At 38.6% G+C, this 21,650-nt stretch overlaps 1 long non-coding RNA gene across 2 annotated transcripts in view; it reads right to left on the minus strand.

Moving 5' to 3' along the window:
- Window positions 1-21,650, minus strand: part of LOC307179690 — a 49,368-nt gene that overhangs the window by 18,245 nt on the left and 9,473 nt on the right. For both annotated transcript variants that reach the window (XR_013825512.1, XR_013825513.1), the window contains exons 2-4: window positions 15,961-16,092; window positions 8,263-8,331; window positions 7,394-7,448 (exon numbers count right to left, since the gene is read on the minus strand). This is a non-coding gene — a long non-coding RNA (uncharacterized lncRNA). The remainder of the gene's footprint in view (window positions 1-7,393; window positions 7,449-8,262; window positions 8,332-15,960; window positions 16,093-21,650) is intronic.

Below are 21,650 nucleotides of genomic sequence, written 5' to 3' on the forward strand. Positions count from 1 at the left end.
AGAGCCTGAAGATCAGTGAGGTTAATTAACTGAGCTAAGGTCACAAAGTCTTTAAAGGAGCCAAATTCAAATGCTGAGCTGTCTGTCATCAAAGACCCTGTTCTTTCCACTATACTGTGCTTTCCTAAAAAAGTGCCTTCAGGGCCTCATCTTGAAGCTGTGAAGTAATACATTGGCACAAGTACAGTTATAGAGGCTCTGGCTGGCTTTCTTCTCCCACACCTCAGATCTTTCTGTGAACTACTAAAGCATAGTCTGTAACCTGAGAAAAAGTCTTCCCAGAGGCCCTTCACCTGCAATCACTGAAGATAAGAAAGCATTCCATACCCACGCCACTCTTAACACAATCCACAGAGGTCACCCCTTCACTGTTACCAGAGTTTCATGACTGAGCAGAAAGGTAACCAGTGGACCAAAGGGACATTCATTTAACATATAAAACTTGCAAGTATCAGCTCCTGAGTAACAGTCACGTACCATGCACTGGCTGCTGTGTATGCCCAATATGAATCGAAATATGCAAAACAAACAGTTGAGCATACAAACTTTTTTCCCAAAACAAGCCATTTGCAGCTGCAAATGCAAATTGAGGCCATAAAGGCGTGAACTGAAAAAAAAGCGTTAGGACATTCTTGTTTTATCTTTTCAGCTCCAAGAACTTCACAGCTGCTCTTAATGTGTGCCTGAATATGTTATGTGTGTGTTTTGAAAGAAGTAGTGTACTACCTTTCTTAAAATCCTCTATGAATGGCAGATTACGGCAGAAAGGTTTTTTTTCAAACACCTAAGCTTTCCTAAAACACTGGATCTTATTCTCAGAACCCAGTGTGTTAGGAATAAAGTAAGCCAATGTCATTTATTCTTAAAAGGAAATGTGTCATTTCTTTCAAACTTCTTAAGAGTTTTTTCCTTTAATTTTATTTTCCTCTGGAAAACATTTATATAAAACATTAGATTTTATAGATTTTTAAAATTTTCCACTCCATGCTCTTACCAGTTACATGCCATTGAAACTGGGCAGTTTTATTGGTTAAAATAACAGAATAAGAATGTATCAATACTATGTAATGACCTATATGGGAAAAGAATCTAAAAAAGAGTGGATATATGAATATGTATAACTGACTCACTTTGCTGTACAGCAAAAAGTAAGACAACATTGTAAATCAACTACACTCCAATAAAAATTTTTTAAAAAGAATGTATTATAGTGTTAAATTCCACTATAGTAAGCCATGTTTTTTTTAATTGTGGCTAAATACCCCTAACATAAAATTTGCCATGTTAACCATTTTTGAGTGTACAGTTAAGTAGTATTAAGCACTTTCACATTGTACTTAATCACCGTTATCCATTTCTAGAACTCTTTCTATCTTTCAAAACTGAAACTGACCCTATTAAACAATAACACCCCGTTTTCCCCTCCCCTCAGTCCCTAGAAACCACCAATCTATTTTTTGTCTCTATGAATTTGAATACTCTAAGTGCCTTATATAAGTGGAATTATGCAATATTTATCTTTTTGTGATGGAATATTTCACTTAGCCTAATGTCCTCAGGCTTCATCCATGTTACAGCATGTGTCAAACTTTCTTTTTAAGGCTGAATAATAGTCCATTGTATGTATATGCCACATTTTAACCATTCATTTGTTGAGGGACACTTGGGTTGCTTCCTTCGGCTACTGTATACAATGCTGATATAGTCATGGGTGTACAGACATCTCTTCAAGATTCTGCTTTCACTTCTTTAGGTATATGCCAAGAAGTAGAATTGCTGGATCATATGATAATTCTTAATTTTTTCAGGAACTGTTATATTGTCTTCCACAGTGACTGCACCATTTTACATTCTCACCAACAATGCACAAGTGTTCAAATTTTCTGTATTCTCACCACCTAGTTTCTGCTCTTTAAAAAAATTATAACCATCCGAGTGGGCATGAGGGGGCGTCTCACTGTGATCTGATTTGCATTTTCCCTTATATGATCTTTCCCTTAATGATGTTGAGCATCTTCTCGTGTGCTTTTTGGCCATATGTATATCTTCTTTGGAGAAATGTCTATTCAAGTTCTTTGCCCATTTTTAAATCTTGGTTGTTTATTTCTTGTTGCTGAGTGTAGGAGTTTTCATGTATTCTGGATATTGACCCCTATCAAATATATGACTTGCAAATATTTTTTCCATTCCATGTGTTGTCTTTTCACTCTATTGACTGTGTATTTTGATGCAGAGTTTTAAAAGTTTGATGCAGCCCAATTATCTATTTTTCATTGTGTTGCCTGTGCTTTTGGTGTCATATCCAGAAATCATTGCCAAATCCAATGTCATGAAGATTTTCCCTTAAGTTTTATTCCAGGAGTTTTATAGTTATAGCTCTTCCACTTAGGTTTTTGATCCATTTTGACTTAATTTTTGTATATGGTGTAAGGTAGGAGCTCAACTTCTTTTTTTGTATATATATATATATATACATACACACACACACACACACACACACACACACACACACACATATATGCCACCAATTCTCATTACTCATGGAAGTTTTGTCCTATACAGTCATTTTAAACACTGAATTAGGGAATCTGAACCGTTGCTCTAAGAGAAATACAAGGTTAGTCTCCTGAGAGCCTGTGGTCACGTTTTTGTCACCTAATCAATACATAGCCTTGTATTATGTGTGTTTCTGTTTAAAGACACCCTATTCAATGTACACTGTTGATTTATTAATGTTGAGCTCAGAGCCAACAGCACTATGACTCATGCCCACATGAAGCTTAACACACGGGTTTTCTCTTTAAGATACAACAACTCTGCTCTTAGGAATACTAGAATGCACTTCAGCCCAATGTTTGGGGGCCATTTTAAACAGAAAGATCACCAAACAAAAAAAGAAAATTAAAAATGAGGAAAATGTGGCACTAAACAGACCATGAAAACGACACTTGTGTTCAGTATGAGAGGAGAAACATGAAGGCAGTGCGTCGCCTTGTTTCACTGCAGTTGGGAACATATGCGCAGATGGACTCAGATGTTTTGCTGCTCTGCAAATGATGTGTCTGCAGATGCCTATGAGAGCACCACACGTATTGATGTGGGGATTACAAATACATTTTAGCGAGTAGGCGAATTCGAAAAAGCGAATCTCTGAATCATGAGGATTGTGCAAATATGTATTTCTGCTTTGCTTCAGGAATCCTTATCTCTCTGACATCCACTGAGAGAAAGAACTGGATGTACAGAAGCCGGGAGGAAAACATGTATGTGCTTAGTCTTGGTCCCTCATCAGGGATTTTGATATAATTTATTGGGCCTTCCCTCCCCTCCCCCAGCAAACTAACTTACCCTCTCTCACCCACAGGCATAATTTCAGAAAGCACTGAGAAAAAGATGTTTATTCTAATCCTGAAATTATACTCTATGTGGTTATTTGGTCCAAATCATTAAATTTTCTAAAGATGGCTCAGGTTGACTCGAGTATCTAGACACTTAAACAAACACCTACCTGTTGCGGAGATAAAGGCACCTGACTAGCAAAACCCAATGTCCTTAATTAAACATTCGAACAGGTGACTCAGGGACATTGCCTGGCTGCCATGTAGCTTCCTATAGGATGAGACTATCTAAGCAACGACTGTGAGTTCTGGGCAGCTTGGCTGTGAGGGATGTTACTGGAAATGAACAGGGATGCGGTATTACTATGGTCACTTCTCTTAAACTGCACTAACCTGAGGTTGCACACGTGAGTCCCAACAATTCTGAAATACTAATAAGATCCCAATCTCTGAGAATTCAAGGCTGAGGGCACACATGGGCCTGTGGTGAATCCAAATTAAAGATAACCTTGTGGAGGCTCTGGGGCTCTTCAAGCCGCCTTCTCCTGTTGAGACCTCCTTCATGCCTTTCCAAGGAAATGAGTTGATTTTTTAAAAAACTAAAATGGGGTTTTCTGTTTTTACTTCATATTCCTAGCATTCACAATGAATGCCCGTGTATGTCTATGTATATGTGCATTGAAAGATATAAAATATATTCGTATTGTGTGTCCATTTTTCTTCCCTCCATGTGTCTAGATCTCAGGATTTTATCACTACTTTGTTTGAGACTCGGGCCTCCTTCAACAGAAAAAGACTGTACCTTCTGGTGTTCCTGTGGGTTCAACTGTGTCCCCCAAAAGATATGTTCAATTCTTAGACCCCAATACCTGTGAAGGCAACCTTATTTACAAACAGGGTCTTTGCAGATGTGATCAAGTTAAGATAAGGTCATACTGGATTGGAATGATATTCTCATAAGAAGAGAGAAATTTGGACACAGAGACACTGACACCCAGGGGAGAAGAAGACAGAGACAGAGATTAGAATGATGCATTTACAAGCCACAGGACACCAAGGATTGCCACCAATCATCAGAGGTTGGGGAGAGGCAAGGAAGGATCTTCCCCTAGAACCTTCAGAGAGAGCGTGGCCCTGCCTACATCTCTATTTCCAATTCCCAGCCTTAGAACTATATGAGAGAATACGTTTCTGTGATTTTAAACTACCCAATTTGTGGTAATTTGTTAGATCAGCCGTAGCAAACTAATACAAATGCCTTTTCTGGAAATAGTACTGCTTGTATAATGCTTTGTCCCTTTCATCCCTGAGAATTACTTTGTAATTAAATGTGTCATAGAGAACATCTATATCATTTTCTCATTTTATGGATATGGAAACTGAGATCTGATAACATTATTTGTTGTAGATCACAGAGATATAAAGGGGAAGAGTCAAAAAAAAAATAACACAATCTCCTGACTACTTGATTTGTATTTCTTTTCAATGCACACACTTGCAAAGAAATTTTAAACTAATGGTTGAAAGAACGAACACATAATTCTTTATCATCCTTTTAAACTACGGTTATAGATTTAGCAGCAATCAAGAAATATACTCAGAGCTACAGGAACTAGCATCTCACTGTTCCAAATGTAGCTTAAGATTCTGCTTGGTTCAATTAATAATTGTTAAATACAACTTATCACATTGTCTTGGATTTTGCTCCTCATTATAATAGCATTTGTAACTGGATTCAGACCTGCATCATTTAACTCATGATTCTAGCAGATTAAACACTTTCTACCTTCCTTTTCCCAAATGTACCCTTCACACACATACACATGCAAACCTACAGTAATGTTTAGACCTTGATTGACGCATATTAGGTATATGTGAAAATCTATACATTTATATATTTCCCAGTGAATAAGATCTATTTCTCCCCAAATTATCATGTATCTGAAGAGCAAATATTAACAAGGGAAGGCTCAGCATCAAAGATAAAAGGTGGGGCAGTGGTTGAGAGTCCGCCTGCCGATGCAGGGGACGCGGGTTCGTGCCCCGGTCTGGGAGGATTCCACATGCCGCGGAGCGGCTGGGCCCGTGAGCCATGGCCGCTGAGCCTGCGCGTCCGCAGCCTGTGCTCCGCAACGGGAGAGGCCACAGCAGTGAGAGGCCCACGTACCCCCGCCAAAAAAAAAAAAAAAAAAAAGATAAAAGGTGGGAGGATACACTATCTGTAGTGGTGGCAAGAAGCACCACGTACCATCACGTCAAAAACAGGAATTTCAGAGCTTATTGGTCATTTCATTTTCTTAAAACTGAACAGTAAATCTTATTTCACAAGGCTGATTAGAGATAAAATTTGAGTTATTTTATTAACACTTTATTTTAAGAGATAAAATTTGAGTTATTTTATTATATTTTATTTTGCGTGGGCCTCTCACTGTTGTGGCCTCTCTCGTTGCGGAGCACAGGCTCCGGACGCGCAGGCTCAGCGGCCACGGCTCATGGGCCCAGCCGCTCCGCGGCATGTGGGGTCCTCCTGGACCAGAGCATGAACCCGCGTCTCCTGCATCGGCAGGTGGACTCCCAACCACTGCACCACCAGGGAAGCCCCTTTATTAACACTTTAGATCATCTAGTTATTCCTCTTGTTCACCTGTTAGTAGGTATGTAATATCAAGAGTAATCAATGATATATTTACCTTTCTGAATGCCAGAGCATGACATTGACTTTTCTTCAAAATAAGTATTTTCTGTATAGTTACTGCTGCTTCTTGGTAAGCTGTCTTCAAGAATTATGGTTACCTTCAGAGAAATTCAACTGAATTTCTTTTATGTGCCTTATGTTTTAGTTACCAAGATTCATTAAAATTCAGTACCACCTGTGCTTTTTGGTATTGCAAGTATGGTGGGACTTATTTTTAAATTAAATTTGTTGTGTTTCATTGCTAGATATGTACCAGTACTCACTGACAACAGCATGTATTTTTTAGCCATGCAACTTTATAGCAACTTCTTTAGTTTTTGTATAATATTACTATATAACCAAGTCTTACAAACTCTTTCTTGTTTATATGTATATAAACATATATATGTATGTATGAATATGTATATTCAATATATATTTATATATGCTACTCCAAAAATACTTTAAAATTAGTTCAACGCATGTACGACAAAAAGTTCTTAATTTTTTTTTTCAAAAAATTATCCTTGTGTAATCAAGAAACATCTTACACTTCAGCTACTCTTAAACACTGGCAAATTGATACTTTGAATAGTCTACAGCTACGCTAATATGGAGGCTGTTAGCCACATGTGTATTCAATTTAAATGAATTAAAAGTAGATAGAAATGAAAATTCAGCTCCTCAGTCACACTAGTCACATTTCTGCTGTTCAATAACCACGTGTGGCTAGTGGTTACCTTATTAGGCGGTGTGGATATAGAAAATTTCTATTATTGCAGAAAGTTCTATTGGACAGTGCTGGTCTATAGCATTAAAAGTTAAAATTTAAAGTTAAAAAAGAGATTATTTGAAAAGAATATGAATGTGGACCACTTATGTATTCCGGAGAATTGATTTTAGGACTCTCTAAAACAAAGACCAAAAGAAAAGGGAAAATAAAGGATCTAAATGTTTTTGCATTTAGATGCAAATATCCAGATGCCCTCCTACATCCAGTTCTTCTGTTTCTTCGGTTTTGGTTCTCTGAGTGCTGAATCAAGTTGATGTATACCTAGCAGCTATATTTTCCATTGCCTTTTCCACCTATTTCAATAATTTGCATGCTTTCTATCATATAACCAGCCTGTGTAACATGGAGTGATAATCCTTAGCTACATTGCTTAGAGTGCTCATTTCAATTAGGGATTTAGCTAGTTTTCTGAAAACATCCAGATCAAATTCTAAATTCCCTAGTACATAAAATATAGTAACATGTGAACATTATATACAGTCTCCTTTTATTCATGTTATAGATAAATGTTAGGTGGATATAAGGATAAAATACACTTAATTTATATGTCTTAAAATTATATTTATAATTTTTTAATTAATGACTTACCATTATTGTTAATTCAAGTTGAACTTTAATTTTTATATAAAGTTTTAATCCACACCTGGAAAGAGGAAGGGAAAACTTAAGAAAATTCATACAAAATAACACTTCTGCTACGAAAAATAAATTATTTAAACTGAGTGAAAAGAGCTAAATATGGGCCCTCATTTAAATTTAAATTTCCCCTTCCTGTCATTCATTTCTAGGTTTTAGTTTCAATGTGAATATTAGATAAGAAAAATGAACAAAGCACGCCCTTAAAGATTATTAAATAATATGTCATAAAAATTGCTCAAGGTCAACTCTCAAACACCATAGGGAAAGCTGCTAGCTCTTCAGGGAGCTTCTGACTAACAAATAAAATAATAGTTTCAAAGATGCAAGGGTGCCTCCAGCCAAAAACAGGAAAAAGGGCTCTCCCACAGAGATTATTGTTGTAATGGCGTGTGCTCCTGGGAAAGAGATGAACTTTAATAATGTAACAAGTCTGTCAAAACCTCACAGTAATGTCCTTTGGTGTCTGGCCAGAAAGATGTACTGTGTCTAACAGTTGAAATACTACCCCTATTTCTTTCCCCAGTCATCAAAACAAAAAGAGTTTCACTTCACTACTTCCCAGTGGACAGTTCTTTGTTATAAAAATTAAAAACAGGACACAGAACACGTTCAAATTGTAAAGCTCACTAAAGTTACATTAATTTAACAGGACAGATTATGAAATTGCCTAAGTGTTACAAGAATGCTCATTCAACTACTGTGCACCAACCTACCCTAGGAGAAGACTAATGCTTGTTGTTACACAAGCAAAGATAAATGTAATTTATGAAAGTACTAAGGAAGAGGAGAGGGGCTAGCTGGGTATCAATTATTAATACCTTTTAAAATTCTGTTTCCACTTTCTTTTCAATCTTTTCTGATTTCTTTGTCATCTTCAGCTATATTCCCTGGAAGATTCAGAAAGAGAAAAAACAAAAGGATGAGCAAGATAATTAAAAAGAAAGTATGTGTAGTAGAGATAGGAGTTGGTTATAGGGTAAATTTCACATAATTAATAAATTGACCATATGTGTATTGATATTTTACCCTATCTCCAGCACCATGCTATGCCCTAAAAACGGCACTGATTTCAGCAGATTAAATCTATTTTGTAGTGAGGATATATACGGTTTGCCCTAAATAACTTCTGGAATCAACTAGGGCATTAGTTAATTAATCAGAACCTATGAATAATTATATAATAAAAAGTATATTTAGTGCCACATCATCTTGTATAGACACGTCTTATCATGTAATAATAGTTCAATTATAATTCAAAAAAGGGAGAAAGCCACAATTAGCTGGATTCACCTTGATGAAGGAAATAAGAATTCATTTGGCCCTGATAGACTGTTTACATACATAGAGAAAGAAAGTGGGGAGGAGGGTCTTTGAGGTCTACAAAGAAATGGAGTCAAAAGTGAGCATCTCAGCTGAGAAGACAATTCAGTTTTTACTGGAGAAACAGGATTTTGCACATGCATTGTATAGTTATGGAAAATCAGGTCACGAGGATCAGTCAGAGGTCCATATCAAGGACCCAAATATGCCTTCCAAAGCAGGCAAGACTTTCTAAGTTACATGGCCGATTAGGCATTTGCAGGCGCCCTCTGTTGCACTAGGGCCTCAATGATATAAAAGTTCAGAAGTACAATAAGGAATAAACTTAAACTATGATAAACAAAGATGCAATTGAGGGTCAACCATAATGAGTGACCTCAACGGATTTTGGAAGTTGTTGAGGGGCAGGGTGTACACAGCCTACTCTACTGCTGTGCCGCTGAGAGGCTGGAGAGCAGGGGAGGAGTCAGTCCCCCCATGAGGCTCTGATGGGGTGCCAGGCTCCAGTCTGCAGGGACTGCTGAGAGCTGAGGTTGTCGTTGTGCAGCTGAAGAGAGTGAGATGAACTGAATCAGCACTTAACATCACTCCATCCTTATCCAAAATGGAAAGCAAATAAAAGCTGACATCACCCCAGTGTCAAAGCCTAGAAGTTCTTCTCTAGAGAAACAGAAAATGTTTCCGGAAAGCTGCAGCTCCCAACACGGATGCTGACATTCCAGAGTAAATCTCTCTTTGTTCTGCTATTGGGGGATTTGGAGTCTGACAGCTAGCTCCTTGTCCACTTACTGGAAAGAAGCTTTACTAATCAGCATGACATCAGCTCTGTTCATATATCCCGTCATATTTTTGAGTCAGGCAGGAGACCTGGCTAGAAAAGAGCCACAAGTGCAATTCCCACCAGATTCCCACCCGCGCATTTGAGTGTGAGTTCCACAGCAGTTATGTGGAGCTGCTTGTGAGCATCTCAGCAACATCACTGCTTCTCTTTATGCACAGGCGGGAAGCCTGGAAAAGTACATTTCCTAGACTGACTCAGTGGGAGGCACCTGCACAAGATCTGGAAGGCACAAGAGAACAAGTCATGGCTTCCGCAGACAGCGGAGGTGAGTGTTTGCCAACACCACTCACAGGTCCTCTTGTGAGCCACTCACTGCTCTGATCCCCGTACTTGCTCATTTTCTGAAGACCAGGAACAACTTTCTGGACCTAAAACACCACCAGTGCTTCCTATGGTTTTGTAAACCTCTAATTTCCTGTGTTCAGTTACTTCTTGTTTCTCTTTTTCTGAATGAAATTTGTCCTATTCAGAGATATATATGAAGAGACTCATGTACTACTTTTACTTTTATACATAAAAGTAAAATAAATTAAAAAAATCAACATGAAAGAATAGCTGGCACTAGAGTTAAGAGAGCTAATTTAGAGAAGAGAAGAAGATACCGGGAAAAAATAACTAAAAAAATTGGATTCCTCTTCTTAGACAATTTTTACAATAAAATACATCCTTGAAACAAAACAAGATATTACAAAAAATAAATGGAGAATAAAAGATATTTAAATATAATAGCTGAAGTAAATGACTCAACAGAAAGATTTACAAAACAAATGTGAAGAAATCTAAACTAAAAAGCTTAAACACGGCAAGATTCAAAGATACAAAAGAAAACAGAAAAAAATTTAAAAGAAATTATCAAAGAAATGATAAAAGAGAAAAGTCCAAAATCTAAACAAATGCTCTAGGAGATTTTGAGGGTTTTGGTGGGGTTTTTTTTACACTTGATCTTGATCACCTAAAGGTTATTTTCATTCCTTAAACAAGTAATCTCCTTACCCCATCATTAAGACCCATTATTGCCAGTACATTTGTTTTTCAATTTCAGCAAAAATTTAGTGTCTTAACACCTCTGCTGTCTTATCCAGTCTAGATTCCCTGTGATCACATCACATCAAGCATTCACTTAGCAAGGGACCTTTCATGTCTCTTTTTCCTTTTGTACCATTCACTGGGACCAAATCACGACCTTGGACCAACCCAAGAAATTTCCTTCTGTTCCTACGCCACGCTGGGGAGGAAACCACGCAATCAAATAGATGCAGTGTAGTAGTACACCAGAGCAGATCATTCTTTTCCTGAGAGCTAATGATTAAATATTCAGAAATCTTGCAAGTCAGTTGCTAAACCATTGACATCACCCACGTCGGGAATGTTTATACCAACAAAACTGGCAAATGCCACAAATCAGGGCATTTCATTTTTTTCCAAGGAGCCAATTTACAGCCCACCACTGCCACGTTTCTGCTCTCCAAACCCACCTGGGCCCTCATCTCTCCAGATAATCCTTTCCAGTTTCATCATCAACTTTCCACTCAATTCTCCATGAATTATTTTCTAAAACTCCATTCTCCTCAAACGTCTCACTCTAAACCTCTTTCACTCTGGTCACATTTCCTAATGAAAATAATTACACCAGTCCCCAATTCTCTCAGTGTCCTGACACTCCTACCCCACAGTTTCCCCACATTCTTCCATTCTAATCTTTTCCTTCTTCCTTCTTGTTACAAAGTTTTCCCCTTTCACCTGGATCTCATCCCCTTTTGCCTCTTGAGAAACTTTTGTCCAACTATCTCTTTTTTTTCCTGTGTATATATTAGTTTCTTCTCATTAGATTGTCAACATTCTCAAATTTCTCTAATTAGAAAAACAATATCCCTTAGCCCCCCTGCATCCATCTCCAACTATTATACTCTCCTTCTTGATCTTAGGACCAAACCAGGCTTTCTGAAGGGCACCTCTCCATCCGCTGTGCCTGCTACGGTAGCTCTGGAGCCAGACAGCTGCAGGTGAGATTCAGTGTCTATCTCTTACTATTTCTGCTGCCTTAGACAAGTGACTCCAGCTCTCTGTGCCTCAGCTTCCTCATCTGGCAACTAGGGAACACCGTCATACTTATCTTAATAAAGGGGTTGATACAGCTAAAGCACTTAGGTAAGTTCCAGACACACAGCAAATAGAAACTGTCAGTTAGGCACTAAGAACCATTGTTTCTACTCACCTCACTGCCCTCCACCCCCAGGTCATCAGCGATCTTCACGTTGCTAAGTCTAATGCACATATTTCAGTCTTTATGTTTTCAAACTTTTCGGCAGCATTTGACCTTGAATCCTTGGGTAATTTCCCCTTCCCTTCGGTTCCCTGCCACACCATCTTCATTATCTTCTAACCACACGTACTATGTTCTCCCCATTCTAAAAGGCTAGTGTATCTGATTACGCCATGTTTTTCCTTGACCCTGTGCTCCTTGAAAATGTCCTAAGTCAACTGGCTCACAAAAAATGTTTTTGAGAATTTTATCATTATTATTATGAATAGCAATTACTGTCAATAGATAGAGATAGGTGAGTGACAGAGAACAGGTTTGAACCAATCCTTACTATGGGTTGTGTAAGCTAAATCCCAGTTTCCTGTCCTGCTTGGTGTCACTATACTATTCGTAAAAGGTTCACTGGCAGGAAAGTGACATGTTACAGGTAACATCCAGTTCATATTATAGTTTGTATCCTCTTAAATAATAGTCAGACACAGAATCATTCATGAGTCAGGCCTCAGGCCTCATCCCTAAGGGATCAGGTAATGTGGATTGCATCATACCTACACCCATGTTCTTACAAGGATGGAAATGTCTCCAACATACTTTTGCCCATCCATACTTCCTGAACACCACTAATTTCACCCAGGCAAGCTTCTTTCTAACACCCACTATGTTATCCTGCACACCTCTGATTTCACCAATGAAAACTCATTTCTAAGGTTAATTATGCAAAGTAACAAGCCCCTCAGTTGTTGATGGGAGATAACCAAGCTGAAACACTTGTAGGAGCTGCTTGTGAAGAATGACCTTCCTCATCAGCTGAACACCCCCTGAGGTGTTTGTTCCTGATTAGAGCAACTGGCTGTCCCATCTAACATGGAGAATATCTCACCAGCTCCAGGAAGGTTTTGTAAAGTAAATCATAAGCATCATAACGGGTCTCGTCATACCCTTTCCCAAAGCGAACCATTCTTCTTCCTGCACCTCCCTCAGCCCCTCTTCTCCTGGAGAAATTCCGTAAGTATCCCAGATCGCTATTTAACGTGACTTCCTCTGGGATGCCTCCCCATCTCCAAGTGGTAAGTGCCTCAACTGTGAGCTCTGCTCCACTCTGCTGTGGCGTTGTTGCATTTTATTGAAATTGTTTATATACTTATCTTTTTTTCTCTTTAAAACTCTACATTCCTAATAGCTAGCATTTATTGAGCCCTGTGTGTCCAGCACTGTGTTCATTCATTTACATGCGTTAATTTACTTACTTCTTAAAATTGTATTATAATGTAAATCCTATTATTATTGTCCACATCCTTATTTTTCCAGTTTTATTGAGGTATAATTGATGAGTAAAAAGTGTATATATTTAGGGTGAAAAAAAAAACCCTCTACATTCCTTAAAAGCAGAGACTGGGTCACTGATTTTCTGTTTATTCCCAGGGGACCGCCACACGCCGGGTGCCATGTAGGTGCTAAGTGAGTGATCTTAGAATCGATGAAAGGGAACAAGCCTAATAGCTTATATTGGAAACTGCTATTTTATTCACAATTATCAAACATTTTGAATGCCTATGATGCAAAACGACATGTACGATGATCTGGCAATATGAAGAGATATAAGTCAGGAGCCCCAATCTTCTGAATTCACATTCTAGTTAGTTAGATAGATACACAAAATAGGCAATGGTAATAGAACATGGATAAAGATGTATATCCCCACTTTCAGGGGCAAAAACTGACTGTCAAGTCAATCAGGGTAGTACCATCCTCTTGTTCTTAAAATTGGTTCCCTTATCTAGGCCTAAGTCAGTAAGTTTTGACATTACCCTGATCAGACCTTGCTTTAGAAAAGGGCACATGACACATTTTAGGCCCAGTGAGACACAAGGGGAGTTTGCCTGGGATTTCTGAGAAAGAAATCTTACTCTTTCAGAGCTTTCAAGAGAAACATTTCCTCTTCCAGTATGTGTGATGTACCCATAAAAGCCTGGAACTGCAGCATTTTGCTGCTAAGGAGGCAGTGAGTCTTACAAAAATCTAACACAATAAAAGGCAAAGGGGAGAGACAGAAAGAACCAGTTCCTTTGTACACAATGATGTGCTGCTGAATCAAACCAGCCCTGAAGCTGTGTCTCATATAGGCTTTCCATTATAACTGAATTTTCCCTTATCTCAGTTTTCTCCCTACTTTCTATTATTTATATTTGAAAACCATTAATTCTAAGTGTGAAAACAGGACACAGAATCCAGATTCCAAGATTTGTATTTAATTTACTCCTCAGTATGCACTGGCTAATAAAGCTGCCGTTTTGTATGGCTAAACAGTATGGCTAGTCACTTAAATTAGACTAATTAAAATAAATACACTCAGATACTAGAGGTCTGGTGGAATTAATCAAACCACCTGTAGTTTTGGCATCAGGTGAACACTCAACCTGGTTTGAACTACCAGGTATTTGCTTATTAGATATTTAGTTGTAGAAGAAAAAGAACTGGGGGGAGAGAAAGATGATAGCACATGAATCTTAAGGAGGAGACTGAAATGGAATAACCAACCTTCAAAGGCAGAATGCTGCCTTCTGTAAGAAAGAAGTTCTGTACAATTCATAGAATGGAACAGAAAAAAATTCAAGAATAACTATAAAATCACTGCAAGATGATTAGGAGCAAAATTTTTTTAAGGCAGGATTCAAACATATCTACTACAGAGTGACCTATCCTCCAGTGCGTGAGGTTTAGCTGAATTCCTTATACGACTGGAGGTCAAATAAAATGTATGTTTCAAGTGCTTTGAGAAGTCATCTTTATGCTTGTTTGGAAAATTGAGCACAGCAACAGCATTCAGAAGTAAATCCCAGCCCTACAACCTGCATAGAAAGAAGGTATAAACTGAATCTTATTATTTCCGCTGCTTCTCTGTTTCCTACACAATCCAAGGTAACTGAAAAGAATATTTAACTCTTACAGATCATCAGTTTATTTCAAGAAATTTCCAGAATATTTTGTACGTGATCATTTTAGAACATTCCTGTCTGACAATTTCTCCTTCCATAAAAAATGCCTGATTTTACAGCCTCCGTTCAAAGTGTTGAAAGGATTATTCTTATGCACTAAATCCCACTGCCAACCACACTTGGTCTGTTACCCTAGCAAGCCGCGTAGGTACAATGTGAAATAAGGCCAGTGAATGCCATAAGAGCTCGTAAGTTATGGCAAAGAAAAAAATGATGGGTTCACATAAAAGAAGACAGAGAATAGTCTTAAAGCAGGGTTCCTCAATCTCTGAACTATTAACACTTTGGGTCACTATTAACATTTTTTGTTGTGGGCGGTTGCCCTGTGCATTATGGGTTATTTAACAGCATCTCTGGCCTTCACTATTTAGATGCCAGTAGCCCCCAGTTGTGACAATCGAAAACATCTCCAGGCATAGCCAAAAGGCCCCTCTCCTGGTTGAGAACCACTGGTTTAAGTAAAATCATTTTCAAATGAAATGATGGTAAGCTGGTGCTTCATGAGCATTATCTAATTTTTACAGGGCCTTGAAAAGCAGATACTATTAGTTCATCTTAAATGGAAATGGAATTAGTGTGAGATGGAGCAAACAATGACCCAAGGCCCAACAACGGTCCTGGATTCAAATGCTGAATGTGTCTGGTACTGTTCTAGGCCCTGGACATTGAACAGTGACCAAGACATAATTTTTGTCCTCAAGAAGCTTCTAGTGCTTTGGCTCCTGGCTGACGGGTGGAATGGAGACAGTGCTATGGGAAGCCATCTGAGACTCTTCATGCAGCCTTGGAACTGGGAGGAGAAGTGGTCAGAGGAAACTTTCTGGAGAAAGACCTGAGGGGTGAAATGGGATTAGCCAGATTAAGGAAGGTCAAGATGGGCTTTGGAGGCCAAAGCAGAGAAAAGCATTCCAAGGAGTGCAAACAGGATTTACAAATGCCAGGAGTGAAAAGAGAACGTGGCACGGTTCAGCATGGCTGAAGAAGGGGATGGGGAAGAAATGACAGTACTCCTCCAAGTGTCTTAGAGCCAAATGATGAGCCGGAAATAAGATCAGTTATTTTCTACGATCCTTATCACATGTTGGAAAAAGCTTACCTGTGCTTCCAAGGAAATCCTGGTCTACACATATGGATCAGCCATGGTGTTGGTTTGATAATAGAATTAGTGCTGTGTTCTTGACTAAGCATTAAAAACGAAATAAAAACACTAGAATGGGATCATCTCAACCTGTTGAAAATAGAAAATAGTAGAAACTCAGTAGGCATTAATGTTATTTATTTAATTTTATTCGTGTTATTACTTATCTCCATATAGCTTGGAACTTTTTTTTTCCAGAATATTCTCACACACACATCTAGTAAAAATATATAAGATTTCATCAAACTTCAGAGGCTGTCTAAACTGTGCTGCTCATAGTATTGAGCAAGAGGCACCTCAGAGGTCTACTCAGAGCCGAAGGGAATTGGATTTCCAGAAGCTTCTGTCACCCAGAGCTAGTTTAGGAGAACTGTACTGAGAAAGCAGACGTGTGAAACAAGTCCAAGAGTAGACAGTTATTTACAGCGTGCTTCAATTCACTTCAAGACATTGTATGTGTGCTTCATGAGCATATTTATATATTATATTTAAATTAATTTCCTCCCAATGAATGTAAAGAAAACATTTAACTGGGTCTCAAGATGTAAGAGAGCCAAACCTTCTCTTTGGTGTTTTTTCACTGTCTTCAACTTCTATTTTTAAGCTATGAACTTCATCGTTACACCTACTGGATTTAGGAGACTAAGGTGTAGTGTGGCTTAAAAAAAGCACTGGCACCACAGTCAAGAGATCTGGGTCTCTCGATATTTTATAAATAGCATGATTGACACTGTGTTACCATAGATAAGTCACATGAATGGATCGACGTACGTCCTGACAACTTCACCAGGTTGTCGTGGGGATAAAAATAATGAAATCCTATGCAAGTGCTTTAAAAAGTGAGATGAGTAATGAAAATATTTCGGGGTGTGATGTGTGCATTTTATGGCTCCCAAATTCTAAGCGACTACATTTTTAAATGTTTGAAAGCTTCCCTTTGCCTCCACGAAAGAGAGAGAAGAACCACAGGAATAGGACTTTTGATGACCTTAGAACAAACCCAGTCTCTGCTAGATTTCCGTGGATTCCTTCATCAACCTCCTTCTCAGGCACCGGCACCATTTTTTTCCTAATGCCCCATCCCCAGCCATCCTCCTTTCTCTCTACAAGATCGCTATCATTATAATGTCAATAGATACAGTTTCTTCCGTATTTAAAAAAAATAAAATGCATCCCAAACCCTTCTTTGACTTCACTTTCCTCTTCAGCTACCACCTATTTTTTCTCCTTCACAGCTAAATATCTTTTAAAAGTTACTTATACACTCTTTCCTCTTCTTCCATTAGTGTGTCAATCCACTCCGATCTGCAGTCTGTCCCTAGGTTTCCTAGCATTCATGTCACTAACTACTGAGGGCGTTTTCACTCCTCAGCTCACCGCACCTGCCACTCATTCAACACTGCCGCCCCTCCTGTTCCGGAAAAGCTCTCTTCCCTGTGGTCCATTAGGCTTTCCTCCCCTCTCTCCACCTCTCTGCATGTTCTGCTCCCCTCGCTGAGTCTTGCAGCTCCTCCTCTATACTGGATCACTAATGTTTGGAATTCGTCAAGAGTCTTTCCTTAACCTGATTCTATTTTTATCATATAATTTTTCCCAAATAGGTATCATTTGTGGCTACAGTTGCAACAAGCATTGTGGCAGAGCTCAGTGACCCCCGTAGATGCTTTCTTCTCTCCCACAGCAGCCTAGGAGAGAGAATTCCCTTGTAACACTAGCCTCAGTTTGCAATGATATCTCTCAGTCCCCCGCTGATGAACAACTGTGCTCCCCATTCTAGTCCAAAACTAATGGGAGAAGAAACCATATCTGTTTTACTCACTGTTAAATTCCCAACGCCTAGCAGAGTTCTTGCCACATAATGGGCACTTAATAAAAATGCATTAACTGAGTGATTAAGGGACTGAATGTAGAAATGAAGGAATGGTAAAATTATTATGGATTGTAGGCTACAGTGGGACACCCAATGTTTTCTCTATTTCTCTGATTATAAAAACAGTGCATGTTCCCTCAACGTATTCAGGTCTCTATTTATATGTCACCTTTGGGAGAGGTCTTCATTGATTGCCCTAGCTAAAAATTTCCCTTTTTCATCATCTGCTCTCTCCTTAGACCCTGATTTATTTTTTGTAGAACTTAACACTATCTGACATAATTGTGTGTGTGTGTGTGTGTGTGTGTGTGTGTGTGTGTGTAAGTATTTATTTTCTGTATCCCCAGACTAATCAAGTGGTGAAGGGGAAGGGGATGATGGCAGCGGTATGCCCTAGGAAGAAAGAGTATTTTATCACTGACATTGTTTAGAATTGAGTGATATTAAAAAATGACTGACTTTTGGTGGGTTATTTTTTTTTAGTTCTCTACAGACAGTGCACCCTTTATTACCTGCATTCATGATGGACTGCTCCCTCTGTTACACCCTTAGTGCACCAACGTAAACCACACTAGAACAGAGATAGCTTTTGGTTTTTTTCATGGATCTTTCCCATGTTAGATAAATGAAAGGTCAGTATAAGCATTTTGGAAAATAAATATTAACATTAAAAAATAGACAAAAATAGCCACTCATAATCCCTTCATTGAAAGGTTTAAATGGGTTTTTTAAACACTTTAACATGTTTTCTTCCACTTTTTCTATGTATTTTTTAACATAAGAGCATGAAATGTACTCACATACCTGCAATTTAATTTTTTTTCCTTAATAATTTTCAAGTAGTTAAGTGAACACAATCTGAAAGCAAACAGCCACAGTTCCAATCCCTAATCAGACACTTACAGTCCTGTGAGCTCTTAAGTCACATACTTAACATCTTTGAGCCTCAGCTTCCTGATTTTAAAAATAGGCTAATCACATAACTGCCTCTTTGGGTTGTTACAAAGATTAAGTGAGGTCATCTATGTGCCTGGTTTGTGGTAAGTGAATGTTAGTTTGGGGATGTGCAGCCTCTAGAATGGTCGGCAGTGATCCTAGCCTCTGGGCATTTGCATCCTTGTGTAATCTCCTGCCTCTGAGTTTGGACTGTGACTCAGTGCTGGAGAAATGACAAGTGAGGCACAGCCAGAGAACAGAATATGGCAAAAGTAATAGGGATGTCACTTCTGAGAACTGGTTACAAAGAGACTGTGGCTTCTGTCTCGTACACCCTGTCTTGCTCTCTCCTTAAACTCCAAGGGAAGCCTGCTGTCACAGGTGAGCTGTCCTAGGAAGAGGTTCTTTGTGGCAAGGAGCTGCCAACAGCCAGCAAGAAACTGAATTCTGACCACAGCAGGAATGAGCTTGGAAATGAATTCTTCCCCTGTTGAACCATCACGTGAGACCACAGTCACAGTCCAAATGGTTTACAACATTGTCAGAGACCTCGAAGCAGTGGCATTCAGATTAAACCTTGCCTGGATTCCTGATCCACATAAACTAAGAAATTTTAAAAATGTCTGTTGACTTAAAATAATTTCTGCATTTTGGAGTAAGGTGTTATGTAGCTTTTATGAATGGGCAATTTCAGATATTGCAGAGTGTGGAGAGTTCTCTGGAATGTAATGCTTTTCTTTCCCAGCAAGTTTTTGAAAAAGAGATATGAAACAGGACTGGGCAATGGGAAATGAATATACCTTTTCTTTTTATTAGTAAAAGTTAAGCTTCGGTATGTGGCTTAGTGTGATAGCCAGATAATCTTTCTAACTGGATCTCAGAGGTAGGCAGACTTGGAACCCTGTCTTGGACAGCACCGGGGGAAAGAGCCTTTCCCATGTGTCTGGAAAGAACAGAATCTAGAGAAAGAGTCTGCTACTGGGGAGAAACAGAAAGAAGTCTTCTTCCAGCAGCCAGATACCCAAAGGAAAAAAGGGTAGAGCAGATCATGTCCAGCTTTGCATCCGAAATTTACCAGTTATTCCAGGGGCAGCATGAGTAATGGCACAGAGTAAACCCAGGAGGCGACTATCATGGAGTTCCCTGCACCTAGAGGGAACTTAATCAGTATTGGTTAAGTAGTACTCCCTAATTTTAACCTTTACAAACTACTTATGAATATCACTGTAATAGTTGTATCATATTCATCATGTGGTTATATTCCAATTTATTAAACTAATCACAACTTGTTAGAAATTTAGATTATTTCTAGTTTTTAGTGTTATAAGTATTGCTGATGTGAATGTCTTTCTCCTTATTTCTTCAGCATAACTCCCCAAAAAGACAGTTGCTAACTCAAAGTTTATGAGCATTTACATGTATATTGTTAAATTGGTCTCAAAGGTCTGATTAATTTCCACTCCCTTCAGCAGAGTATAAAAATGTGCTGACACTTGAAGCCTTGGATTTTAGACTTTATTTAATAATCTGTGCTAATTTATAAGTGAATCATATCTTGTCCTTACTTGAATTTACATTTCCTTGATTATTAGTAAGGTTGAAGACTTTTCACTGTTAATCGGCCATTTGTATTTCCTTTCCTCTAAATTATCTGTGTGTCTGGTGCTCGTGGATCTGCTGGCGTCATCTACCTCTGTCCTTAGGGCAGACACTCAATTGCCTCTCTTCTGGAGCAGTGTGATCCCACAGAGAAAAGGGCCTGGGAAAATGCACTGAACGTTTTGGATTATTCTTAACATTTCTATAATTCCCTTTTTTAAAACAATTTTTCTAGAGTGTTTCATACTCTATTATGGCTCATAATAACACTGAATGTAGCATGATACATATCAGGTTTTGTTCCAAGGGCTTTGTATAGATTAATGCACTGAATCCTCACACTGACCCTATGAAGTAGCTACTATTTTTTTTAATAAACAAATTTATTTATTTATTTATTTGTTTATTTTTGGCTGCATTGGGTCTTCGTAGCTGAGAGGAAGCTAAGGAGAAAAAGTACTGAGTATCTGTTTTGCCCCAGGTAAAACAGATAACAGGTGGCAGAGCTGGAATCTAAACTCAAGAGCTTCCATGCCAGGGTTCATGAGCTTATCCACTAATCCACCCAGTACAACACCTTGGTTAACCCTACAGGATAGCGGACTCAATTTTTCCTAACAAGTCATCCTCAATAAATAACGTGTTTGCACATTAAAATGATAAGGATTCTACCTCACTCTGATAAGGTTTTAATAATAAAGTGATTGTTTTCAAAATTGAAGAGCTTCTATTTACAATAGCCAGGACATGGAAGCAACCTAAGTGTCCATCGACAGATGAATGGATAAAGAAGCTGTGGCACATATATACAATGGAATATTACTCAGCCATAAAAAGAAACAAAACTGAGTTAACTGTAGTGAGGTGGATGGACCTAGAGTCTGTCATACAGAGTGAAGTAAGTCAGAAAGAGAAAAACAGATACCGTATGCTAACACATATATATGGAATCTAAAAAAAAAAAAATGGTTCTGAAGAACCTAGGGGCAGGAAAGGAATAAAGACGCAGACGTAGAGAACGGACTTGAGGACATGGGAAGGGGAAGGGTAAGCTGGGACGAAGAGAGAGAGTGGCATGGACATATATACACTACCAAATGTAAAACAGTTAGTGGGAAGCAGCCGCATAGCACAGGGAGATCAGCTTGGTGCTTTGTGACCACTTAGAGGGGTGGGAAAGGGAGGGTGGGAGGGAGGCTCAAGAAGGAGGGGATATGGGGATATATGTATACGTATAGCTGAT

This window comes from Stenella coeruleoalba, assembly GCF_951394435.1.
Source record: "Stenella coeruleoalba genome assembly, chromosome: 21".
NCBI classification, from domain to species: Eukaryota; Metazoa; Chordata; class Mammalia; order Artiodactyla; family Delphinidae; genus Stenella; species Stenella coeruleoalba.